The sequence below is a fragment of the Aphelocoma coerulescens genome, chromosome 1 (assembly GCF_041296385.1).
Source record: "Aphelocoma coerulescens isolate FSJ_1873_10779 chromosome 1, UR_Acoe_1.0, whole genome shotgun sequence".
In the NCBI taxonomy this organism is placed as follows: domain Eukaryota; kingdom Metazoa; phylum Chordata; class Aves; order Passeriformes; family Corvidae; genus Aphelocoma; species Aphelocoma coerulescens.
Genome location: NC_091013.1, coordinates 1,124,382 through 1,150,346, shown reverse-complemented (window position 1 = coordinate 1,150,346; position 25,965 = coordinate 1,124,382). Strand labels below are relative to the sequence as shown.

Here is a 25,965-nt window from a genome sequence, read left to right as displayed (position 1 = left end):
TAATATGGACAGAGAAAAGGAAAAACATTTTTCTTGCTGCACACAAAGCCTGACATGAGCTGCCTGAGCCAAGGAACAATGACCAGCACCGGAGCCGCACAACAATGAGCGACGGCCTCTTGTCCTGCGAGATTCCACTCGTGTCTTCCAGGCAACAGCAGAAAGGCAAAGGGAACAGAATCAGAAGGAGAACAATTTAGGCTGCTTGAACAGCAGCAGAAATTTATCAATATCCCCAAGAAAAGGCATTCACTTGCACCAACAATTTCCTTTTGTCTGAATTCCTGTTTGCTCCCCTCCCCATCCCCCTTTCACACTTCCCACATTCTCTTCTGGCTTCCAACTTGGGAACCTCCTCTGCATCCCCTCCCCAGATGTCCCTGAACAAACCCCTGGCGCTTTTGCCAGCCAGGCTCCTCAGCAGATGGAATTTAGGGAATGATGGACACAATCCTGACTCTTTTTCCTCATAATTTGGCCAAGCACGTGACTCCAAATGCTTGTCCCCAAGGCCAGGGAATGCAGCTGGTGCTGCTCTGTGCACAGCAAGTGTTACCTCCAAAGTTTCAAATTCCAGGCACTGGGATCCAGAGTGTTCAGAACGAGCTCCCTGAGGTGTGGGGCTCTCCCAAAAGTATTCCTGAAGTGCTGAAAGATCAGCACTTTTATCTTTACCTATGTTTTCTTATTGTACTCTGCTGTGAGCAAGAACTCTGCGATGCTGCTGAGTTTTGTGACTGCAAGGAAACCCTGAGGAAAAAATTTAAAAAAAAAAAAAAAAGGAGGAAAAAAGAAGGGGGGGAAAAGGAGGAGGAGGAAAAAAACGAGGAAAAAGTAAAAACAAAAAACCCAAAACAACTCCCCCAACCAAACAAAAAAAAACCCAAAACCAAACCAACAACAAAAAATAAACAAAAACAAACAAGAAACAAAAACAAACAAAACCAAAACCCAACCAAACAAAACCAAAACCCAACCAAACAAACCCCCCCCCCCAAAAAAAGCCAACCCAAAACAGGAAAAACAAAAAGCAGAACTCCCTGAAGTCCCTCCTCTCACAGCCTGGGCAGTTTCCATATCATCTTTTCCTCTTTAGCACAAGGGGAACCAGCAGAGACAGTGCTCAGCCCTTCAGGGAAGATCCTCCTCCACAGACTGCCAGGACTCCAAAAGAATTGACTCCCCTTTACCTTGAACAGAGGAGGAAGAGGAGAGGGAGTGGGAAGTCTGAACACCAGCCCCATGCTGGATGCCAAGGAAAGCAGAAACTATTCCAAAGAACTTCCAGAGGGGGGGGGGGGGAAGAGAAGAAAGAGAGAAAAATACAAAGCCAGATGAAATAACGATGGGGGAATTGAGAGAAGGAGCAGAAAATTGTGTTTAAATTTGAGACACTGAAACCCAAACCAAAATCAACTGCAGTCAGAGAAACAACGGGAATCAAACTGAGGGAAAGACAAATCGCCCTTACTGGAATGCGCTGGAGTTTGCTGTTTATTGCTGATGGTCACCCAAGATCCATAACCACAGGTTTCATTTTGCATGACTGAGGTGACAGCAGGGGCCACAACTCTGTCTCCCAAAGGCTGGACCAGATGGTCTTTCGAGGTCCATCCTGACCACAGTTGTTCTGTGATTCTATTTTCAGGGTTGAAGAGCTCAGGGATGGAGACCAGGTACTATTTATCCCCAAAAACATGTGGTACAGCTGTTACATTATAAATTACCATATATATGTATTGTAAAGCACAAAAAATAGCACAGAATCCCAGGATCCCTGAGGCTGGAAAAGCCCTCCCAGCCCAGCCAGGCCCAGCTGTGCCCGATGCCCACCTTGTCCCCAGCCCAGAGCACTGAGTGCCACCTCCAGCCCTTCCTGGGACACCTCCAGGGATGGGCACTCCAAACCTCCCTGGGCAGCTCTTGCCAAGGCCTGACCTCCCTTTCCATGGGGAAATTCCTGCTGCTGTCCACCCTGAGGCCGTTCCCTCTCCTCCTGTCCCTGTTCCCTGGCAGCAGAGCCCGACCCCCCCGGCTGCCCCCTCCTGTCAGGGACTTGTGCAGAGCCACAAGGTCCCCCCTGAGCCTCCTTTGCTCCAGCCTGAGCCCCTTTCCCAGCTCCCTCAGCCGCTCCTGGGGCTCCAGCCCCTTCCCAGCTCCCTTCCCTGCCCTGGACATGCTCCAGCCCCTCAAGGTCTCTACTGCAGTGAGGGCCAGAACTGACATCTCAATTTCCAACCTTATTTTGCAATAGTAACCAGTTGTTTAGATGTGCATTCCACATTCTCCACTCTCTACCAGTTCCCCAGCAGCACTGACTCCACTCCTGTGCCTTCCTTGTCTCTCCCAGCATGCCTAAGAAAGAACCCATAGTAGGATAAAACAAAAATCATGAAGGAACCAACTGCCCGGACAGCTGCCAGAAACCCGGGCTGGATAAGCTGAGCTCTGTGCCACCCCTTCCCTTCAGGAAAGCTGTGATTTCACTCCAAGTACTGATATTTGTATTTGTAGGAACTTACAAATCTCAGCTTTGAACTCTAACAAATTCAATTGACATTGACCAACAAGTTCAAAAATGATTCAAACAGGAAGAAGGGGAGACGATAAGAGGAACCACAACTGCCCCGTCAGTCGATCGCACACAGTTCCCTTGGGAAGCCAGCCCACAACTCCCACCATCAGCAAAATCATGCCAGCAAGGAAATGTGACCAACCATCAGTCCACCAAAGGGTTCATTTTGCACAAGAGTCAGAAGATGCAAAAGATACTTTGTCCTGCTTTTAGAGAGCACAACGAGGAACACTGAGCTACTCACCTGTGCCTGTCACAAAAGAGCTTAAGCCATTGCTGCTCTGGGATTTGCCAAATCAATCCAACATTAAACACCTCCTTCCAACATAAATCCCTTCATCCCTAAAGAATAGAGATCCACATCTCATCCACAGAGTATAAACCACTGAACACTGGGATCAGTCATGAGTTCTGTACTTCCCAACCCTCCAGAAAAGGCAAACATTCCAGCTTTCCAATTCCCAGTGTTGTGCCAATAGCAGCCATCCCACAGGCCCCACCAAGGTCCCAGGATCCCTGAGGCTGGAAAAGCCCTCCCAGCCCAGCCAGGCCCAGCTGTGCCCGATGCCCACCTTGTCCCCAGCCCAGAGCACTGAGTGCCACCTCCAGCCCTTCCTGGGACACCTCCAGGGATGGGCACTCCAAACCTCCCTGGGCAGCTCTCTCCAAGGCCTGAGCTCCCTTTCCATGGGGAAATTCCTGCTGCTGTCCACCCTGAGCCTCCCCTGGCCCAGCCTGAGGCCGTTCCCTCTCCTCCTGTCCCTGTTCCCTGGCAGCAGAGCCCGACCCCCCCGGCTGCCCCCTCCTGTCAGGTCTGTGGGGCACTGGAGCGTGTTGGTGCTCCCCGGTCAGGGAGAGCAGTGTGACAGATCAATGACATTCCAGGAGATCAATAATTTGAATGCCCACAGGACCATTCCACAGCCCTCTGTGTGATTTCCTTCTGCTTGGGGTTATTGGCCTGTGCTGTTCCGGGCAGGCAGAAAGGACCCTGTTGTGACAGTTGTTCCAGCTGCACTGAACATCTCCTGTGCTCAGGGGCTTGACCTGTGTGTCACCTGGGAGGTGGAAAGCCCCAAAAGTCTGGGAGTGCAATCACAGAAGCGTGGAATGGTTTGGGTTGGGACCTTAAAGCCCACCCAGTGCCACCCCCTGCCATGGACAGGGACACCTTTCCCTAGAGGAAACCCTTCTGCCTTCCACAACCTCCCCATCCACGGTTTTCCATGCAGTTCAGAGCACAAGGAGCCTTTCCCCACGCCTGACCCGGGGGATGATGAGATGTCCCCCTGGCACAGGGATGGAAAGCATACAACAAACATCAGGACCGAGGCACTCCAACAGCACCACTTTTATATTATGTACAAATGGAACTTCCATCACTACACAATTATCTTCACACACAGAGAGTGTTAGAACAGACATTCACGAGAAACATTTGCTTACCCCCAGCTCTGAGTGAGGAGACAAGGCCCTGCCCAGCCAGCTCAACTGTCAGGGCTCCCTCTCTCTTTCACCTTACACTGCTGTTGCTAAGCCCAGAAATATTTAAATTCTTGATCCTTACTGCAAATTATTTCTTCTCATAAACCAATACTCTATACACAAGCAGTGCTTGTATTTATATAACTTATAAAAAACAAGGAGGGTCAAACCCTAACCCTAAAACTTGTTCATATAAAACTGAACCACACAGAGACCAACCCCATATATATAAATCCTAGATCACATCTAAGTACTGATGTTGAAAGTTTTTACCTCGAAAAAATAAGCAGGTTGAAAATAACTCCAGTAAAAACATTTATTCATAGGAGTCAGACATGCATGAAAATCCCTTTCACAGTGTATTATACATGGACTTTAAAAACACTGCTTAGAACTTTATTAAAGTTTCTATTTCAAGTTATCTGTGCTCTGCTGAGACCATGTTTACAGAGACAACTGCCATAAAGCCACAGGACGTATAAATTAAGAAAAATTGAGCTATTTCAGTGCTGTGTGTCTTTATACAAACACATTTTACACAAAAAAGACCTTATTTTTGTTTTCCCTAAACTGCAACACAGCATTTCTATTTCTAAACAATTTCTCATGAGATAATTCTTGATTTGAATGCCAAAATTAATTCCTGAGGCCACTTATCAGTCACCTTCCTCCTCCTCCAGGAAAAAAAAAAAAGAGACAAACCCAACCAGATAAAGCCCCCACATCCTTCAAGAATTCCAAATGACAACAAAATCCCCCAAGCAGGACATCACATGAGAGTGTCCCATGCTGACAGCAGGGTTTGGAGTTTGCAGGTGTTCCATGGGAAAGACCAGGATCAAGTCAAGGCACTCAAGAGTTTTAGCAAAACCTGGTAATTTTGGATCAATGTTGGCAAACAAAAGCAGTTTGAGCCATTCAGGGAATCCTAGTCCTTGCTCTTTGGAGATCAGATTTTAACACAGTCACCAGTTTGCAAAACTTTTCAGGGTTTCTGCTCCTTACAGGAATCACTGGGAAAGTAAAATCGTCACAAATGTCAAGTCCTGCCATTTCTTTGTGCCAAGCAGCCAGATGAGATTAACAAAGCAACTCCCCACTGCAGAGGTTTTTCACCACCAGTGGCAATGATCAAACTGCTGAGGAGTCACTTCTGTATTCCAGAATCATGGAATGGTTTGGGTTGGGGGGGACTTTAAAGATCATCTGCCTGACAGGAGGGGACAGCCAGGGGTGGGGTCGGGCTCTGCTGCCAGGGAACAGGGACAGGAGGAGAGGGAACGGCCTCAGGCTGGGCCAGGGGAGGCTCAGGGTGGACAGCAGCAGGAATTTCCCCATGGAAAGGGAGCTCAGGCCTTGGCAAGAGCTGCCCAGGGAGGTTTGGAGTGCCCATCCCTGGAGGTGTCCCAGGAAGGGCTGGAGGTGGCACTCAGTGCTCTGGGCTGGGGACAAGGTGGGCATCGGGCACAGCTGGGCCTGGCTGGGCTGGGAGGGATTTTCCAGCCTCAGGGATCCTGGGATCTCTCACACATGGGCTTGTTTTAATCCTGACAGCATTCCCCCAGTAATTCCAGTCCCAAGTGAACTGTGACTGGATTACAGCACCCTTTTCAAGAGGTGACTGACGCTTATTTTAAAAGATTTAACACAGTGAAAAGCCAGTGCATCACTCAACTGTTTCTAAACCCCTTATTAAGAAATAAAGTAAGTATCTTGTTTTATTTTCAGTTTAATAGTTGTTGGCTGACATTAACTTCAAGAATGAAAGCAGGACAAGGAAATGCAGGATGCCCCTGCTGGATGTGAGTGTTGTGTGCCCTTGGACCTCCAAGTCTGTTTTATTTGACAGCCCCTCTCAGCTGGGGCTCCTCTTGAGGTGGAACAGCCCCAGCTCCCTCAGCCTTTCCTGGGCAAGTAGATGCTCCAGGCCCTTCCTCATCTCTGCTGGATCTGGTCCGGGAGCTCAGCAACTCAACTAGTTGAGCTCAGCCCAACTACAGAATAAATTATTACATGGCTTTTTTCAGGTTATCCCTTTCCTTATTCCTGCATCAATCTCACACCTATTCCACCCACCTTGGGCCACCTCCTATAGCGAGGGGGACGCTGCTGCAGCACATCCAAATCAAGAAGATCATGGAAATATTCCAGGAAGTAGCTGATAAACTTCTTTTCTCCCTTTCCTACAGATGCCCATGATACAACTCTGCAGGTCCTACCATGTTTCAACCCAGCTTGATGTTTTTAAAGGAATTAGGGAAGCCAAAGGAATAGGTCAGAGCCATCAAATCCATCTTGGACAGTAGTGGTGGCCTCCCAGCCAAGATTTAATCACTTGTAGGCCTGACCTAATCCCACCTAGCTATGCTGTGAAAATCCACGTGCTTGTCTCAACTTTAGAGCTGATCCTTTGAAATGGGGACAATGTAAAAAAAAAGAAAATTGGCTGTTCTTGAGACGTTTCACTTCACCTTCTCCCTCTCTGCCACTAAGTAACAGCTCTGCTGGGGGAAGGGTAGGAAGGAAGGAAAAGCCCCGAGTCAGCACAAGTGTTGAGTCAGGAGAGTTCAGGATGTGCACTTCCATTCCCTTTGCCTTCCTCTGAGGCAAAACCAGCAGATAAAAGGTCTGGTAGGGCAGGGAGAGGCTGCAGCTGGTGATGAAAGCAAAGGCTCTGTCCTCTGAAGGACTCATGGAGGTCACTCTGTGCCCTGCAAGCAGCTGCTCTCCTGAACTCTCCCAGTTACATAAGTGCAGGGCTCTGCTGATGCAGATTTGGGAAGCAGATTTTCAAACCAGCCATTTAATAGGAGAATCATTCAGCGTCTACCAAGCCTTATCAGCATCTCAGTAGCTGTGTCAGCCCACGTCACCACTGCCTGAGGCAGCTCCTATCTCCCACCCAAGGACATTTTGCTCTGAATTTCTTCCAAGCTCTGCCTTCTGAAATTTTGCAGGACACAAGGAGCTCTTCAGATGCAAGAACAGACTTAAATTGTGGCATTTAGACCAGGATTTCTGTTATGCACCTTCCTTCTGGTCACACTTAGCCCTATTGCTCCAACACCGGTTGATCACAGGTGGCCAACAGGAGAAGGTGTCCAACAGGCAAGAAACAGCAGCTTTGTAAGGAAGAAATGCAAATGCTGGAGGAACTGACAGTGAAACTTCCTGGGCTGTTTTTCACAGGGACATGACAGGCCCTTGGGCATTTGGAAAATCAAGGGATTTCTTTACACTACAAAGGGGGCTGAGCAGGCACCAGTTCATAGGGAAGGTCAGGGACTCTCTCTCACATTGTCAATCATGCAGAGGCTGCATAAAGCTTAAACAAGGAATTAAACATGCTAAAGCCCCATTGCTAGAGCTCCTGTCTCCTATTTAAAATATCCTTAAGCACACTCTAAGGAAATTACACAAAAAAGGCTTCACTGCATGAGATGAGGAATATCCCAAAGCAAGGGTTTCCTGTTTCCTGGTTCCAGGAGATCAATTCCCTTCAAAATGCCTAGAACCAGTTTCCACACAAGAGCAAAACCATCCCAGGTGTGACCACAAAACCAGCCAAATGACACATGCAATGGGATAAGGGAAAGAACAAACAGTCTGCAAGATATATGTAGAGATATGTAGATACATATAGAACGTATGTAAATATACATTTTTAAAAGGCACAATCCACCTAAAAATCCTATTTCTATATTAAATAGAATTATTAATTGACTGCAATACATTTGAATGGCACAAAAAAAATGTGTAAGGGCATGTGCCAAGCTCTCTTTCCAGATGACAATTGTGCTTTCCCACAAATCCACATAAATCAGGCTCCTGCATCACAACAACTGGAAAAATTTCAATTCTTGGCTGGAGTAAAGAATCACTTTAGGATCCTAAAGCTCATCCCATTGCATCTGGGCAGGGACACCTCCCACTGTCCCAGGCTGCTCCAAGCCCCAATGTCCAGCCTGGCCTTGGGCACTGCCAGGGATCCAGGGGCAGCCCCAGCTGCTCTGGGCACCCTGTGCCAGGGCCTCCCCAGGGAAGGATTTCTCTCCAGTATCCCATCCAATCCTTCTCTCTTCAAATCTTAAAATCAAGGCCAGGAATAATCCTGCTGGATGCATTACCAGTGGAAATGACAAGTTCAGACAGAGCAAACAAATGAGCAAAACAGACACAAAACAAGGGAAGACTTTCCATGTATTTCACTGCACTTGAGGTGCGAGGATTTATTGGAACAAGACTTCCTCAAAGCAAACAGAGAGAGCGAGGTTCAGGTTGGTCTCTACACAAAGCCACAGGTCAAGGCAAGAGTTTATTGGGAGTACAGCCAGATTTCAGCTTTAGCTCTGCCCCACAGCAGCACCACTGAACTGCTGAGGAGCAACAGGATTGCTCCAAGTGTCCTCAAGTTCCAGCTACTCTGCATTTCTGCCAAGGGCTGAGAATCATTTCAGGCTGTGCAAGAGAGAGCAAGGACATGCACACAAAGCCAACAACTCCAAGGAAAAATCTGGATATGGAAGAGAGGGTCTCATTTAAGATCCCTGTATCAAACAGCTAGCGAAGAGATGCTCATCCTCAGCATATAAATACTTGGAGCTGCTCTGAAGGATGCAGCAGAGAGGCACCATGTGCATGGGCCTTTTTCATGCTGGATCTGGAAAACTTTGTTATGGTCCTTCTCTAAATGACCCAGGAACTCTAGACAGTTAATAACACTGCAGAGTAATTTTCCTGTCCTGAAATGCTTTAATGCATCTTTCGAGGATAAAAATTCCTTTCCTGCAAGAGGGTAAGAACATTAAGGCTGCTGTTAGTGCTAATGGTTTATTTACTGTAAGTCACAAATCTGTGGTATGGGGAGGTTTGTTTACTGTAGCTCACAAATTTCTCCCCTGTGGGTACTTCAAAAGTTGACTGGCTTGCAGTTCCCTGTAATCAGGAAAATTTGCTACAAGGTTGTGGGGCAGCCTTGGACTGGGAAAAAAATCCAACTGCAAAATTGTAACATGATGCTGATTTCCCAGCATAATGACCTTAATAAAAAACCTTTCAAGTTTGATTCAGAAAGAAAGCCAAGGCAGCTATGAAAACAAACCTCCTCCTTAAAACCCTCACATTTGCAAGTTTTTAACATGCTGATTGATGATCAGTGCCCAAGTACACCCACAAATGGTTCTCCTGGGATGTCACAGCCTGATCCTCACCCACTGACACTGTGTGCTGGCACCAGGTTGGTTACTACAGAGACACCCTGAACTCTGCATCTGCAACAGAGAATCCCAGGATCCCTGAGGCTGGAAAAGCCCTCCCAGCCCAGCCAGGCCCAGCTGTGCCCGATGCCCACCTTGTCCCCAGCCCAGAGCACTGAGTGCCACCTCCAGCCCTTCCTGGGACACCTCCAGGGATGGGCACTCCAAACCTCCCTGGGCAGCTCTTGCCAAGGCCTGACCTCCCTTTCCATGGGGAAATTCCTGCTGCTGTCCACCCTGAGCCTCCCCTGGCCCAGCCTGAGGCCGTTCCCTCTCCTCCTGTCCCTGTTCCCTGGCAGCAGAGCCCGACCCCCCCGGCTGCCCCCTCCTGTCAGGGACTTGTGCAGAGCCACAAGGTCCCCCCTGAGCCTCCTTTGCTCCAGCCTGAGCCCCTTTCCCAGCTCCCTCAGCCGCTCCTGGGGCTCCAGCCCCTTCCCAGCTCCCTTCCCTGCCCTGGACACGCTCCAGCCCCTCAGGGTTTCTCTTACCCCAAGAGCCCACAACTGGACACAGCCCTCGAGGGGCCTCTCCGTGCCCAGCACATGGCACAATCCTTGGCCGGGTCCTGCTGGACACACTGGGGCTGATCCAAGCCAGGATGTTTCCTCAGCAAAGGCAGGGAGAGAAAAAAGGTAAGTGAAGAGATGAAACATAGTAAAGAGAGGTAAGGGAGAGGAGGGCCAAGGAACGATGGAAGAGCAGGAAGGGCAGGATACAGCAACTCCATGGTATAAACACAACTCATCCCTTCCCTCCCTCCAACTCCCACAGCTCTTACAGCACTCCAGTCAAACCTCCCCAAGACTGAGCTTTCCAAGGTTCACACCTCTGGGCAGAGATTAAACTTGCTCAGAAGATGGTGCTACACCCACCACAGAACTATGATCTGAAGACAGAAGTTTCCTTCAGGGTCTGACTTGCCTTGACAGCACCTTTGAGAGAACCTTTTCCTCATCTCCAGCCCAGACCTCCCTGACACAGCTCGAGCTGTTCCCTCAGGTCCTGAACCTGCTCACAGGGAGCAGAGATCAGTGCCTGACAATGACAGATATGAAAGGTTTGTACAATTTATAGCACAGGAGGAACAAGCTGCACAATTTATAGCTCATACTTGCAGCAGTGGATTAAACCCAACCATCCAAATTCATCCAGGTGATTTCAGAAGCTGCTGTCACTTTGAAGGTGCTGTCACTCCTGACTGTGGATCAGGATTCCTTTATTTCTCCATCTGGCTTGTTAAAAATAGGAGCAATTCACCTTGGCAGTGGAGTCTTATGACTCCAATAGGAGATGGCTCAAGGGCCACTTGCTGCAGCATGAACTCCCCAGCAGGGCCTGGGGACAGCTGGGGAGGCAGCGAGAGGGGCAGAGGCTCTCCCAGCTGGCACCGCAGGAACCGCGCAGCTCCCGCTCCTGGCTCCAGCACAGCATTCTCTGCGAGCTGGCAACTGCCAGCATCTCCAAAATAAACTCTGCCTGCTAAAAATATATTTCTGGTTATTTGCCTTCTGAGGGAGACCTCAAAATGAAAACTGGCATTCTAGTGATGAATCCACAACTTCATCAATCATTACCTTCTGAAACAGCAAGCAAGGGTTTATGGCTGTCATTTGGCTGCAGAAGTGTAGCCTAAAGGTATTTTACAGGAAAAATTAAGTTGTCAATATTTCAGCTATTCAAAACTACCCTATACTGAAGCATTTACAATCAAACCTTCATCAGTCAAAAAAGCCTTTTTCAAACTCAGCAGTGAAGTTTTCAATTCTCCTGAAAAATACCACAGGCATTTACTGGTGCTTGAAGCGAAGAGAAAACCCAGAATGAACTCACTGGGGTGGAGAGTTGGCTACTTGCAGAGAAAGGAATCTGAACTTTTGCCTCAAAATTAACTTGCCCCCCTTTGGGGAAAGAAAAGGATAATAACACTCAACCACCACTGACACCAGGAAAATGAATACATAGAACCAGAGAATGGTTTGGAAAGGACCTTAATGCTCATCCAGTGCCATGGGCAGGGACACCTTCCACTATCCCACTAACCCTAACCCATCCAACCTGGCCTTGGACACTTACAAGGATCCAGGGGCAGCCACAGCTGCTCTGGGCACCCTGTGCCAGGGAAGAATTTTTTCCTAATATCTGATCAAACCCCATAATTTTTCATTTTGAGGCCATTCCCCCTTGTCCTGGCACTCCAGCCCTTGGCAATTGTCTCTATCCATGCTTCCTCTTGGCTCCTTCAGGCCCTGCAAGGCCACCCTGAGCTCACCCCAAAGCTTCTCCTCTCCAGGCTGAACAATCCCAGCTCTGGCAGCCTTTCCTCCCAGCAGAGCTGCTCCATCCCTCTGCTCATCCTGGAGCCTCCTCTGGCCTCTCTCCAGCAGCTCCACGTCCTCCCTGTGCTGGGCCCAGGGCTGGGGCAGCTCTGCAGGTGGGCTCTCACCTGAGCAGGGCACAGGGGCACCATCCCAATCCCTTCCCTGCTGCCCACGCCGGGGCTCAGCCCAGGGCATGGGGGGCTCTGGGCTGGGGCAGGTCCAGCGCTCACCCACAGCACCCCAATCCTTCTCCCAGGGCTGCTCCTTCTGCTCATCCCAGCCTGGGTTGCTCATCCCGGGGGTTTTACTTTCCTGATCCAAAACCAATGGAGGTACTGAACATGCCACGGATGACTCACAGCATTTTCCAGGTGACGTGTTCAGTTCCCAAGCTGTGACCAGCTGGACCAGGCCCTGTGGAGCAGTTATTACATCAAATCCACTTTGCTTTCTCACAGAAATGAATAATTAAGGACCTGTAGAGATAAAACTACCTGAACATGCCTCAGTTCTCATCTACTTAAATGCTGGTGCTGACAGTTTGAGAACCCAAGCACTCAGATCACTCCTCCAAATGTTCAGCTGGGCTGGTGCAACTTTCAAGAAGGAAACCCCAAATTACACAAGAAAAAAAAATCCAGTATAAAAAAATGCCACTTCATATGTTAAAGAAAACAGCAGCAGCAAATAATCTTCAATTAAGGCCCTCAGCAAGAGATGCCCTCACACTCTACATTGAAGAGGCCATTTACTCACACACTTCTATTCTTTTTACTTTTTATTTGTAGTTCTCCAGCAAACATTGTCCATGACAACTTTCAAGCTACAGGAGCTCTATATGGCAACAGCTCATGGCTTCAAACCCTGCTGAAGAATCTTACTGATTATTTCAACTCTTGGTATTGAAGTGAGGACAAATGAAGGAATAACACAAGTATCTGGGGTATATGTTTGTCTATGGCTCTTTTAATCATTGCTTGGACAGCTGGAAATTGGAATGCTCAAGGAGTAGGGAGAAAGGGAAAAAAAGAACCCAAGCAGCACCTCCCGTTCCTTCAGGACATGAACAAAGGATAAAGATTTTTGAATTGGGCCCAGCAGAAAAATCTGCATCTTCCAACCCTGAGATCATTCCCTCAGCCTTATGAAAGGTTCCTGTTTAAGAGCCCCAAACAAGGGCTTGCAGGGGCCTCCCAAATCCTGGTTGCCAGCAGCCAGTATGGTGTCAAAGCACTGTGTTAAAATCCTCCAGGAACTGGAGGTACCAACTGGGAGAATCAGGATGGAATGAGGCAAAGAACCTGGGCAACAGAGCAAATCCTGCAGGCTGAGGAGGAAATACAACACCTCAGGACAATGTGCACTAAAACCTGTCAGGGAACACTGGGAAGACACCTACTGCCTAACAACCATGGGAAAGGGAGGCAAAACTTCCTGAAACACAGATTGGCATGGCAGAGCTGAAGCCAGAAATCATGGAATCATGGAAATTTTGGGTTGGGAGGGACCCTAAAGCTCATCTAATTCCACCCCTGCCATGGGCAGGGACACCTCCCACTGTCCCAGGTTGCTCCAAGCCCCAATGTCCAACCTGGCCTTGGGCACTGCCAGGGATCCAGGGGCAGCCCCAGCTGCTCTGGGCACCCTGTGCCAGTAGCCCAAATCAGACTACACAGAGGACTAAGTTCTGTCTTTTGCTCACCTACTTCAAAATTTGGAGTGTCTTCTGTGCGTCTTTCTTTGAAATTCATTTCATTGCTGACAGTTCAGGAAGCTGTTAGCTCACTTCTAAATAAAACATGCAGAATATTAAGACACATCCAAACACACCTGCCTGAACAAGCAAACACCACATGCGGCTTCCCCCAAACCCTGGAGAGAACATTCCTAATAAATCCTGAAGGGATACAGGATGAAGGGCATGAAGCACCCTGCCCACACCCTGTGTTTCAGGCTGGTTTCCCTAAACACTAAAAAGCTTTGATTAGATAGGCAAAACCTTTAGATATGATATTCCAGGGGACTGCATATGGGAATTCAATGGAACCCTGGAAAATACTCTGTGTGACAGAAGAATTGATCTGCTTCGGAAAACAGCAATTGCAGAGTACCAAGCCCCAGTAACACACAGAAATCCTGTGTGAATTAAGCACTATGGAGAAAAAAAAACACACAGGAAAAAAAAAAACCCAAAAAGCCTGAGGGGGAATCACAGATGTTCCAAGCAGGATCTCACAGTTGCAGGAGAGATTTAATTTGGTTTCAATGCAAAGTTCAGTGTTTAAGACCCATAACAAACTCAGGCAAACCTCATTTTTTAAATGCTTCTCCCTAAACTGGACAGACTGAACAGATACACAGAGATCTAAGGGAGAAAAAAAATGAGCCATAACACTAAAATGTAACAGCCTGGCCAAAAATATGAGTAACCAGATCCACAGTGCCAGAGGTCAGAGATCCACCAGCACTGCTCCCGCCAGCCATTGAATACCAGGAATAAAGGAGTCCTGCAAGGAGGCACTGATCCAGCACCGTCCCCAGGGACAAAGAACTTCACACATTTTTTCAGTTACCTTGCCAATAACTTCCCCACTGTATCCAACACTAACCATTAAACCTGGAAGGAATATAATGATTCTATAGCAACCAGCTGTGGAGATATTTTTCAAACAGAACAAACTGGATACAAATGCCAAATATTTTTGCAACAAATTTAGCTATTCCTAGTGGGAGGAGAAAACTATGTTTACTGCTGTGATCCAAAACACAGTGTAAATCCAAGTTCTGTACAAAACTCGGGCAGTTTAAAACAAATCTGATAACCAGGAGCAGATAAACAGACACCCAGGTGTGCACCTTCTGTTACTCTGCCAGGACACCACTCCAGCAGCCTCTCTCCTCTGGAGCAGCATTTCCATGAGACTTTTCCACATTGGTTACACTCCCACAACCAAGAGGCCAACTTCACTAGTATTTCCATGTCCCTTGGTCAAGTTTATCTGGGGATCTTCTGGGGATGTGAAGCAGTCACAACACATCAGCTCTACAGTGGCACCTGCACACCAATCACATCAAGAAAGACCTGGAGGGGCTGGAGCATGTCCAGGGCAGGGAGCGGAGCTGGGAAGGGGCTGGAGCCCCAGGAGCGGCTGAGGGAGCTGGGAAAGGGGCTCAGCCTGGAGCAAAGGAGGCTCCGGGGGGACCTTGTGGCTCTGCACAAGTCCCTGACAGGAGGGGGCAGCCGGGGGGGTCGGGCTCTGCTGCCAGGGAACAGGGACAGGAGGAGAGGGAACGGCCTCAGGCTGGGCCAGGGCAGGCTCAGGGTGGACAGCAGCAGGAATTTCCCCATGGAAAGGGAGGTCAGGCCTTGGCAGGGGCTGCCCAGGGAGGTTTGGAGTGCCCATCCCTGGAGGTGTCCCAGGAAGGGCTGAGGTGGCACTCAGTGCTCTGGGATGGGGACAAGGTGGGCTGGGAGGGCTTTTCCAGCCTCAGGGATCCTGGGATTCTCTGTCTGTAATTTGGGTCCTGTAAGCTCTCAAAACAATGCAGTGATCTGGTTGTCCCCATGTTTAGATGAAACCATTCCTGCTCTATGTTTCCTAATGTGCAAAGCCATAAAAAGATCCCACCTCCCTCCTGCAGGCCAACAAGCGCCTCAGTTGAAGCATTTTTCTCAGCAAAACAAGAATGAGACACCATGAGAATTCATGTGTGTGCTTTCTCTTAGCTCAAACACAAAACAGGTAAAAATAAGGAAAATCAAGCCTAGTATTAGGTTCATGTACATTAGCCCAAGTGCACATCCTCAGAATGCTTATTTTAGAAGTCTACAAATCAAAAGAAAGGTGAAAACCACCTAACTATGTAACAGCTCTGCTTCCTTCTATCACAACAAGGCTTTGTTTCTATTTAAATCTTCACAGAATAATGTTTTTAATCTTTAATGAGAGACAAAGCCAAGCTAGTGCAAGATGAAATTATTGGTAGAATGTATTCACCTGGTTTCATAATATTGTACAGGGATAATAACAGAATTCAATGGGTAAATGCTTGAAATCACAGAATGGTTTGGGCTGAAAGGGACCTTAAAGCTCATCCCCTTTCCCAGGCTGCTCCAAGCCCCAATGTCCAGCCTGGCCTTGGGCACTGCCAGGGATCCAGGGGCAGCCCCAGCTGCTCTGGGCACCCTGTGCCAGGGCCTGCCCACCCTCCCAGGGAACAATTCCTGCCCAATCTCCCATCCAGCCCTGCCCTCCCTCATCTTAAAGCAATTCCCCTTCGTCCTGTCACTCCATGCCCCTCCAGGGACTGAAAAGTACCTCAGTTGAGACTGATTCCATTTCCCACTTTTGGTTAATTCTGCTCACCTGGTGTTTTCCCAGCTCTCCTCCCCAGCTGCAGAGCCTGGCTCCTTGTGGGGATCCCAGCTACTTCACAAAAGTACTGGAGAACTGGATTAGGGTGCCCAGAGCAGCTGGGGCTGCCCCTGGATCCCTGGCAGTGCCCAAGGCCAGGCTGGACACTGGGGCTTGGAGCAGCCTGGCACAGTGGGAGGTGTCCCTGCCATGGCAGGGGTGGCACTGGATGGGCTTTGAGGTCCCTTCCAACCCAACCCATTCAGGGATTTCCAGAAAAGCCAAGGCAGCCCCTTGTCCATGGCTGGTACAGAACTAGATACTGCTGCTGCCACATTAAACACATTCATCAGAGCAAAGCCAGCCTGGAAAGCTGCATCTTGGCATATCCAGGCCACCTGCAGCCTTCTACCCCTTCATAGTCCTAATATTTACTGCCTTTCCAAACCTCTCCAGCTAAAAGGTACCTCAGATGGAGAGGAACTGCACACATGGGTCTGTGGACGATTCAAGGAACTTTTGTTTAATAAGGATTTACTTATTTCTCCCCTTTCCCTTTTTTTCCCCCTCCCTTCAGAAGCTGGGGAAGGATAGTAAAGCACAATAAACCTCCTCACAAAAGGAAATGAAGTGTCACCAGAATTTCAGTGCTCAAGTTTCCTGGGTCGCATTTCAGTGCACAAAGCTGGACTGAGTCAGCATTTTTCATTCATAATGCTGGCAGGATTTTGAAGGGGGTGTTTTAAACACAAGGACTAAACTGTTACTGGTTTGAACTTCCCAAGCAGAATATCTCATTTTAACATAACAATTGAAGAGATTCAGCGTGATTATATTCCCTGCACACATGTAGTTGTTGCCCTGCCCCAGCTAGACTGTGCTTTGCTTTCCCTAAAAAAAACCCCAGGTGGTTTAATCCAGGATTGCATCAAGGTAATCCAGGGGAAGCCGGAACTTGGCATTACTCTAACAGATTCTAGAAACTCCAGGAATTGAGCAACTCCAGCAGGATAGCCTGATTTCCTCGGAGCTACAGAGTAACATTTTCCTGGTTAAAGCAAAGAGAGCAGGAAAAAATACAACATTATTTCTGAAGCTTCATGGGATTCCTGATCGCAGCAACTTTATCACCCATCAAAAGATCCTCCCTGCCTCTTACAAAAGTCCTTAAAGCCCCCCAACACACAACGGGCACAAGGTTTATTATTCAGCCATCAGCAGAGTCCACCCAGCAACAACTGCAGCTGAACAGAGTGCAGCCTGTGAGGCCGCTGAGATTCCAGCTAACATGTCATCCCTGGAACACGCTCAGCTCTGCGAGCCAACCACCAACATGAGCCAAGACGCCGAAAGGTCAGAGCTCCGGTTCTCTATCCCTGCCTCCAAGCAAGTGGGGATCCCAACAAGGAAAAAGCAATCCTGCATATCCCCACTCTTTTCAGTCCTGCAGTTCTCCTCCTCTCTCAGCAAGTGCTCCAAAGTCTGCCATGAGAGCAAGCGGGAGCAGAGTGAAACCAGCTCAGATCCCACCAGTTCACCTGAGAAATTCTGAATTCTCCCATTGAAACCTCAAGGGTTTGGCTGCAGTTTGACCAAGGAGCACAGCACAAACACATCAGCTTTGGAAAGAGCTGCCCAGGGAGATGGAATGCCCATCCCTGGAGGTGTCCCAGGAAGGGCTGGAGGTGGCACTCAGGGCTCTGGGCTGGGGACAAGGTGGGCATCGGGCACAGCTGGGCCTGGCTGGGCTGGGAGGGCTTTTCCAGCCTCAGGGATTCTGGGATTCTGTGAAATGGTGGTGTCTAAAGGCTCAGAGATCCCACATTACATTTTGCTGTACAAAGACTCTATTCAAATTACAAGTGAGATTAACAGAAAGCTTTGTCAGATTTTCTAAAATCATAGAATCACAGAATATCCTGAGTGGGAAGGGACCCCCAGGATCATCCAGTGCAACCCCAGGCCCTGCCCAGACCCCCCAACAATCCCAGCCTGGGCATCCCTGGCAGCGCTGTCCAAACGCTCCTGGAGCTCTGGCAGCCTCGGGGCTGTGCCCATTCCCTGGGGAGCCTGGGCAGTGCCCAGCAGCCTCTGGGGGAAGAACCTTTCCCAGTATCCAACCTAAATCCCTCCTGGCCCAGCTCCAGATGCTCCCTGGGTGCTGTCCCTGCTCACCAGAGGGAAGACCAGGAATGGGCACCACATGTTCATGTAGAGCTGGGGGGGACAGAGGAGAGGTACTTGGGAGTTTGGTTTTAAGTTCTAAAATAGCAGATTAAACTCTTTGGGTTAAATATCCCCAGTAGTTAAAACAGACAAAGTGATTTTTTAAGCCATACAATAGCGTTTGTCAGCAGCTCAGAGTAACATTGAAAGCACTTGACTCTAAAGGATGCAGTTTCTTCCCTCCTCACAAAGCAAAATTGTTCTGCTTGCATCATCTGCAGACAGCACGAGTTTGAAGCAATGCCTTCAGATTTAGATGAGGAGTTGAAAGAGCAGCACCAAACAATCCATGCCAGGCAATCCTGCCAGACTGCAGCTGGAGAACTTCCTATTCCTGTGTCACAAGAGCTTTCCAGTCACCGCACAGAGCTCTGGGATTTACTGGCCATCCATAACTTCAGACTCTGCAAAAAAGGATGACTAAACAACCTAAAAAAAGCATGGAGCTGGTAAAGTGAAAATGCTGCACAAGCTTCAGCTCCATTCAGATTACTCTGATAACAGCTGTGATAAGGAGGCACATTCTGAGCATGGATAACACCTCAGCTTCCTGTCAGCAGGTTGGGGTCAGAGACCAGGAAGCACCAAATGGGAGGATCAGTTAAAGATCTCCTCTTCACAAGCCCAAGATCCCCCTTTTGTCCCACCAGAGCCATCTGAAGAAGCCTTGGCCCACAGGAATTTCCAACCCTGAGACAGAGTCACTGACCCCAGTGAAGCCAGAGATTCCTGGGCACAGCCAGCTGGAGATGATCAGTAATACCAGCACAGCATCAAGTGCTACACCACTCAAAAAATTAATTGCATTTGCCTTCTTCCTTTGGTCATGTCATCATTATTTGACATTTCCTTGAAGCAATCTCATTTCTCAGCAGAAAATATCCACAAAAACTAGATTTCAGTCATATTTCTTAAAATTCCTGCATTATGTTAAATAGCAGGTAGTTGTTTGTTCTTTAATGAGCACATTATATTCATGTGGTTTGAAGAACAGAGTAAGAGCAGAACAGCAGAACATGCAGAAGTTTCCAAGTTGGGTAATGGCTGATTCCCAACTTTGTCCTTAAACACTTCAAAAATCCACAATGTCCTGCCATGAATTTAAGATAGATGACCTTATGTGAAAACATATTTTGACACTTTTATGCTTTGAACTCCTCCTCTGAAAATAAATTTTACAAACCAGAATTAAAAAAATACAGATATATATATAAAACACAACTATAAGGAGCAGTTGGAAAAGGATAGGGGAAAACCTTGTTACATGTCTGCTTTTAAATTTAATACTACCCCGAACACCTACAGTAACTTCATGCCACACTACTTTATTCTAACAAAAACATCTGCCCTCTTCTCTTTGACATTTATTCTGTTGTTTGAAATCCAAGCCCACACTGAAGAATAGAGGTGTTAACAAGGAAGAAAATTTTTAAAGTGTTTCAGATCTCTCTCTACAACCCAGTTCCAGTTACAAAGTTTTTCCTGGTTGGGATTGGCCCTTACAATCATCAACAGAACAAAACCTATGAACATCAAAATACAAAGGGTAAGGGAGAGAACACCTGCCAGCCTTCAGCTAATGCTGAAACTCAATAGACCATTAAAATGAAGACATAAAGATGCAGGACAAAAGGGAGGAAAAAAAAGAACAGGTAAGAATGGGCATGGCTGCAGGCAGGGAGCTGGGAAAGCAACCACAGGCACAGGCAGCAGCTGCACCAAAGGTGCAGGGCAGAGAACTGCCTCTAAAAAACCAAATCACACCAAATGTCCATGCAAGACAGACAACCAGCAACCCCAGCCCCGAGTATCACAGGAGCCTGTCTGTCTGTCTGTCTGCGAGCTCCAGAGAACTGAGTTCATCCAGCTGGGGCTCACATGTGACTCAAAGGAAAATGTCAGGATTTTTGCTCAAGAAATTCAATGATTACATCATCCTATTTAGTACATGACCAGATTAGTGGCATTTCGTTACAAAACACAGCTCTCAAGTTGTCAGCTTTTATGATTGTCTGTAAGAATTAACTGTACTTCCCCAAAATACCCTGAAGATTTATGAAGTTATTAGAACTTGCACTGGGTAACTGAGCTCCTGGGTGCACCTCCTCACCAAAACCACAGGAATCCCTACAGAATCTGTCCACACCTGAAAGCCAGGTGCAAAACTTACTTAAAAATCATTAAATATTGCACCTTGCAGTTCACAGACCAGCCCATAACCTGGTGCCTGGGAATTTGAAATTGTAATAAAAATGAAAAAAATGTATTTTTACAGTTAGAATAAGAGACTTTATCACCATAAAGACATGATGATTAACAGAGTTCTGTGTTTAGTTTGTGATTAACACAAAATTAGCTCGAGTCTATCTTCAGCTTTCAGATCAGTCTTGTGAACACTTAAGATACAAGCAGTAAGTTTCCAGCACACAATCATAGGTGTTAAATTGTACCACAGTATAAAGATTGCCATCAAAAGAGCCCTCCCAAACTCACCTTGACCTCTGAAAGCTGAATGTGCAGCTGCCTTTATCCAGCCTCAGCTAGCTGGGCAGCTGAGGCTGTTCAGGCTGTACAGACACAGCTGAATTCCCTGCCCAGCAGCCAAGGTTGGATCTCTCCTTCACAATTCAGCTGGGAGGGCAAGGAACAAAAAGTCCACGTGTGCTTGGCAGGATGAGCATCAGGCAGAAAACAGGAGATGCCTCTTCTCCTTCCCCCCAAGATGGTGGGTGCTCTTTTGCACAAATACAACCAGACACCAGTTTAACATTTCTCTCATATATTGGTTCTAAGGACTCAAAACAGAGACTTAAAGGTACTGCGAGAAAAGGCTAAAAGTTCTTGTTTCCCCAAAGCAGCTCTGCCACGGGCACCCTCTGGATGTCAGCAGCCCTGCAGGATCCCAGAGGTAGGCTGGGAAACCTGGACTACACACTCACAGCACGTGTGATTCTAACACAGGATGGGTTGGGATGGAGGGACCTCAAAGCCCACCCATTCCCACCCCTGCCATGGCAGGGACACCTCCCACTGTCCCAGGCTGCTCCAAGCCCCAATGTCCAGCCTGGCCTTGGGCACTGCCAGGGATCCAGGGGCAGCCCCAGCTGCTCTGGGCACCCTGTGCCAGGGCCTGCCCACCCTGCCAGGGAACAATTCCTGCCCAATCTCCCATCCAGCCCTGCCCTCTGGTAGATTGGATTATTTTACAGGAATATTTAAATGCTGTAAATATTTACAGTTCTGTATGGAAGTACAGAAATCCACGTGCTCCAGAGGAGGTTCATTCTGAGTCCTCCAGAGAGGTGCCAACCATTCCAGGTGGCTCCATGGGAACCCTCCTTCAGGAACCACAGGTTTTAAATCCAGGTGTTCTGTGTATTTTCAAAGTGTATTAATAACTACTCCTACAAACTGTGCATTTCTATGAAGCAAGTAAAACTGTACCTTGAGATGATGCAAAGCTAAACCCTTGCCCAGTCATTTACAGCCAATTAGTCATGCCCAGGGCTAGATCCTTCAAAGATATTGAGGGAGAAAATCTCCATGGAAATTTGAAGGATCAAAACACAAAGGAAAAACTGAACTTTTAGGACAATGAGTCTGCAGTGAAATAATTTTAATAGTGTCATTAGGGTTTGCTAATCTACATTACTAGTAGCAGTATATTTACCTGTAATATGGAATAGCCCTTGATTTTCCAGGATTGCCATCCCACAAAACCTTACTCTTAAATTCACAGGATTGAGAGGTCAGCTCTCACAACTGTGGGCGCACACAGCCATGAGGGACAATGAAAGGAAAGGAGATTGGAAACTGCTGTGGAAGAGAAACACACAGCAGAGACTGAGGTTTCAGACGCTCATGATTATTTCAGAATCCCAGACACATATTTTACCACACAACTTGTGAAAAAGCACAGAGAAATGATGTCCACTTGGACACTAACACTAATTAATTCAATTACCTTAAAAACAACACAAAAAAGTAAAATATAATATCCAACACATGTAAGTTTGATAAGAGAAAACCAAACCAAGGATTTATTATGTCAGTTAAGTTTTCTGTGTTTTGACTGATTGCAGTGAAGGGAATACTGTAAAAATGCACCTTTTGCATCAAAACTAGAATACCCTTTCTTCCTGGGAATGCCCAAGGATACCTCTCTTCACTCCTTCCTACTCAAAATTATTTAATTTCTATTAAATAGAAATTTTCTATTCTGGTCAAGAAGCTGATCCTCAGGAGGGGACAGACAATGCCCTGTTTGCACAGGAGAGATTAGTTTCTAATTACTATCAGTAATTAGTGCTTTCCTGCAGCTATAGCTGGAATTTCTCTGTCAGGAACCTGACCAACTCCAGCCCTGCCACACACAGAGCACAAGAGAGAGACTCATTCCAGACAGGTGGATCCATCAGACACCTCCACGTGCCCTCCAAAACCTCACAGCTTATGTTTGTTGTATGAGAGACTGGCAAATACTGTTATGAGTCCCACCATCTGCAATTAAAATGCCAACACATGCCTATAGTGACAATGCCAGCCAAAAATAATCAGTGGAATTCAGTATATTCTTTTTAAATTATACAAAGTGCACTTTTAACAGCGGGTAATAGATTTGTGCCACAAATCCCACAGAGGTTTTAGCACTTCACAGTGAGGTTTTCTGTGCACAAGTCATTTATCACCAGATCTCAGCCTGGACCCCGCTTCTGATTGTCCACCACCCCCCCCACCCCAATTTCATGCTTGGCAAGTAAAAACAAAACCAAGTTGCTGTGGAGGGGGCATCCCAAGTTCAGCAGCTGTGTCCAACACAACAGCAATGAGCACTCGAAGCTCCCAGCACACAACAGCAGCTGAGGCAGCCCTTGGGTTGTTTCATGGTAAAAGAAACCAAAACCCCTCACAGCTCTGTGGTTCCAGGCAGGTCAACTCTGAGCCGCCCTCGGCAGAAACGCACCCCTCAAGGCAATCTGCTGCTGGCTCGTTCTGCTCTGTTCCTGCACAGCGCGGGGAAGTGCCTGTGGTTGGTAACTCCTGATCTCAGAATCACAGGCTGTGCTGCGCTGGAAGGGACCCTAAAGCCACCCCTGCCATGGGCAGGGACACCTCCCACTGTGCCAGGCTGCTCCAAGCCCCAATGTCCAGCCTGGCCTTGGGCACTGCCAGGGATCCAGGGGCAGCCCCAGCTGCTCTGGGCACCCTGTGCCAGGGCCTGCCCACCCTCCCAGGGAAGGATTTCTTGCAGAAAACTTCCACCCCACTGATCTCCCCATTCCTCAACCCATTGCTTGTATTTTCCTTAACTTTTTTTTTCTTTATTCTTCTATTCCTCTTTTCCCTGTTGTCATCCTACTAAAAGCTAAAATTACAATCCCTGATTAGAGTACAAAGACAGACCAGAAAAGGCTATTCAACGTCATCATTTAGAATTATTCCATTGCTAGATTCGCATACTTTCCTGAATCCAAATCTACCCTAATGGCATTATTAGAGGCATTAAGGAAAGGGCACCAAACAGCAGCAAGAGACAGAACAGGCTCTGCAGGTCACGGCTTTGAGACCCCAATTCTTACTTCATCTAAGAATTGGGACATAAAGGAAAATTATCAACACAGCTACTCTGCAAAGGATTTTGTGTGGAATGAAAGACAGTGGGATATTACAGAGGGAACACAGGAACTGAAAGAATGGAGTGTGGTTTGTGAGGCAGCCAGTGCAGGGAGCAGCCCACTCAGCTCCGGGGAAGTCTGAGCCTCAGACACTGGAGAAACTGTTCGGAAACCGTTCGTCTGCACAAAGCGTGACCCCTGTCAGGCTGCCAAAATCAGGGAGGGCACACCAGGGCTTATCACGCAGGCTGGACGGGCTCAGCCTGCTGGGATTTACAGCCATAGCTGCACAGCCTGAGCTCTGAGGGAACAGAAAATGCAGCTGTTTTCTCTACCTGTAGTTGGGATGCAGTCAGGACACCTGCTCAGCATCCACAGGCAGGTACCCCCCTCCTGCAGCTGGGAATGGGGGTGCAGAGACATGCAAGAGTCCTCCTCCCACACTTCGGACTCTCAGGCAGGGCTCGGGGGGGTGCAGGAGGGGAATTTCAAAAGAGAAAGGAGAATTTGGTATAAATTCACTGCTATAAACTATCACACAATATCCTGGGCTGGAAGGGACCCACAGGGATCACCCAGTCCCAGCCCTGGCCCTGCCCAGACCCCCCAGCAATCCCAGCCTGGGCATCCCTGGCAGCGCTGTCCAAACGCTCCTGGAGCTCTGGCAGCCTCGGGGCCGTGCCCATTCCCTGGGGAGCCTGGGCAGTGCCCAGCAGCCTCTGGGGGAAGAACCTTTCCCTGCTCTGCAGCCTGAGCCTGCCCTGGCCCAGCTCCAGCCGCTCCTCGGGTTCTAAGGAAGCTTCCTGTGTGAGAACATCACCAGGTCGTATTCAGCAAGGGAAGTCACAGGTGACTACAACAAAAGGTAAAAGAAAGGAGGAAAGACCGTGTGGAATAACAGTCTCCAGAGTCATCAACACCCAAAATACAGTTTGGATTTTTGATTAAAGAAAATGCATCCATTTGGAGCTTGACTCCAATATATATTTAGTTAATATCGACAGCTATTGCCATATAAGCTGTAAACAAAAAGCACTTTGGAATTGGACAGTGGGAAGAGGTAGAGGAGGACAGAGTGTTTCCTGTTTTAAGAAGGACCACACTATCCCACCTGAAATGCTAGTTGGTTTACTAAAAGGAATTATTTACTAAACGATACTCTCTGATGAGCCACGGTAGTGTTTTCCCTTCATGGGGCAGAGAAAGACAGAATTCACAGAAAATACTGTTTTCTGCAAGCAAACCCCATACTTCACCCCAAATAAAGCAGCAGCTGAATCAGAACAAAAGCTATCCACAGGGAATATCATCCACAAACTTGTCTGCCCATCCGAGGCAGAGGCACACACAGGGACACAACACAACATGGACAGGCTTCCTTTTCCCGACGCCCCGACAACATTCCCTCGTTCCACTGGTGCCCTTTTCCAAGCCGCAAGGGACGGCACTCCCAAGGGATGGCGTTCCCAGGGAATGGCACTCCCAACGGAGGGCACTCCTTAGGGATGGCATTCCCAGTGGATAGCCCTGCTCCTTCCCCTCGCTCAGGGCGCAGCGGGTGCAGGGAGCAGCGGCCGGAGGCAGCGGGACCAAGGTGACTTAAGGCGCTGAAGAAACCCTGCGGCGGTACCGCCACACGTTATGGTAACAGGAGGAGGCAGCCGGCCACAGCAAGGGGCGCAGCATCACTCACCGCCCGCCCCGGCTACCGAAGGAGGCGAGGAGCAGAAACTGGGCCCTGGCACCGCGACACACCCGGGCACCGTGAGGGGCTGAGGCGGCGCTGCCCCCCCGCCGGCCTGGGCTGAACCGCCGCCGCTCGCAGCCCGCGCCCCCCGCTGCCCCCGTCCCGCCGGGCCGTACCTCATGTCTGTGCGGGCCCTACTCACAGCCCCGGCCGCGGCCAGGGCACCGAGGGGCCGGAGGGGCCGGAGCGGCACCCGCAGCCGCCTCCGCCGGACGCGCCATCGCCGCCCTCGCCCCGTCTGAGGGGAGGGGGAGGAGCCCCTCGCGGCCGCCGTACTGACGCGCGGCCAAGGCCCCCGCCTGACGGGCAGGGCGCTCCACCAATCAGAGACCGGAAAAACGGAAGAGCCCCGCCCCCTCCGGCCAATCAGGGCTCTGACAGCCCCGCTC

The 25,965-nt window shown here is 48.6% G+C and overlaps 1 protein-coding gene across 5 annotated transcripts in view; it reads right to left on the bottom strand.

The window, feature by feature from the left end:
- ITSN1 (intersectin 1) overlaps window positions 1–25,832 on the bottom strand; it is a 104,121-nt gene extending 78,289 nt beyond the window's left edge. For all 5 annotated transcript variants that reach the window (XM_069006243.1, XM_069006698.1, XM_069006422.1 and 2 more), the window contains exon 1: window positions 25,693–25,832. The gene's annotated coding sequence lies outside the window, so the exon portion shown is untranslated. The remainder of the gene's footprint in view (window positions 1–25,692) is intronic.
- Window positions 25,833–25,965: the final 133 nt, after the last annotated feature.